Source organism: Dendrobium catenatum, unplaced genomic scaffold, assembly GCF_001605985.2.
Source record: "Dendrobium catenatum unplaced genomic scaffold, ASM160598v2 fragScaff_scaffold_1260, whole genome shotgun sequence".
In the NCBI taxonomy this organism is placed as follows: domain Eukaryota; kingdom Viridiplantae; phylum Streptophyta; class Magnoliopsida; order Asparagales; family Orchidaceae; genus Dendrobium; species Dendrobium catenatum.
In genome coordinates, this window is record NW_021319722.1 from 470299 (window position 1) to 471802 (window position 1504).

General features: G+C 36.8%; 1 pseudogene; it reads left to right on the plus strand.

Moving 5' to 3' along the window:
- Nucleotides 1-458: 458 nt before the first annotated feature.
- LOC110115707 lies at nucleotides 459-1504 on the plus strand (annotated as a pseudogene).

Consider the following 1504-nt stretch of genomic DNA (forward strand, 5'->3'; position numbering starts at 1 on the left):
GTTCAGTTTCTATTTAATCCATTATGTATAGGGCTTTGGGTATTCAGTAAAGTTCCAGAGGCGGCGAGAAATCTCTGTTCTTGCTCGTAGGGGAGCTTTCAATTCCCTCTGAAGTCCTATTTGAGTTATATTCTTATTCTTTTGATTTGATAGATATTGCATTTGAATTATTATTTTGTTGTTCATTTGCAATTTTGCACTAAATATTTCAATTATTCAAAATTTTTTTCTAGAAAGTTTCTTTCATTTTATTTTTTTTAGTCTATTCACTATAAATTCAGCATTGTGGCATCTCTAGCATGTTGGGGGCATCTGGGGGGATTTTAGCTTATCCATCATGGTTGAGAAAAGCATACATGTTCAGTATCCTAAAACATTGTGGCAAATGTCTTTAATCTTACTATATTTTGAAAGAGTACTTAGGGCTTTATTTACCTACACAAGAAAAGATATGCAAAATGAAGTTTTCTGGTGTTCCTTTTATATCTCCTCCTCCACAATGTGATATTTATTCAATTGAGGATTTTGCACAGTTGATTTTTAACCTCCATCAGGTTAATCCAAAGGCCAAGGTATCTGTAAAGCTTGGAGTAGTAGCTGGGATAGGCACCGTAGCTTCAGGAGTAGTTAAGGCGAATGTTGACATAATACAGATATTTGGGCATAATTGAGGAACTGGAGCTAGTCCTGTATGCTCTATTAATCATGCTGGTGGACCATGGGAGCTTGGATTGATGGAGACACATCAGACACTTATCGAAAATGGATTGAGAGAAAGGATTATCCTTCGAGTGGATGATGGATTCAAGAGTGGATTTGATGATCTTATGGCTGCAACAGCAGGTGCTGATGAATATGGTTTTGGATCTATTGTTATGATAACAACGGGTTGTATGATGGCACGCATTTGCCACACAAATAATTACACAGTTGGAGTTGCAAGTCAGAGAGAAGAACTTCGTACATGTTTCCCTGGTGTTTCTGGTGATCTAGTCAACTATTTTGTGTATGTTGCGAAGGAGGTGAGGAGCATTATGGCTCAACTGGGCTATGAGAAGATGGTTGATATAATTAGAAGAACTGAATTGTTGAGACAAAGACAAATTTCTTTAAAAAAGACTCAACACAGTTCTCAGCCATATTTTATTGAATATAGACCTACCAAAGTGGAGAAGCATTGAAATAAGGAATCAGGATGTCCACACTAATGGTCTAGTCATAGATGAAATTATACTTTCTGATCTCGAGGTAGTTGAAGCAATTAAACCTAAGGAGGTAATAAAGGTAGTGGAAATTCACAATGTTGATAAAGCAGTTTGTGGGCGTATAGCTGGTGCGATTGCTAAAAATATGGAGATTCAGGCTTTGCAGCACAACTAAATATAATTTTTCATGAAAGTGTTGGGCAATCCTTTAGCTATTTCCTGCTCTTGGAATGAATAGAATTGTGGGAGAGGCTAATGATTGGTGGAGAGCTTGTTATTATGATAGGAAACACTTGTAG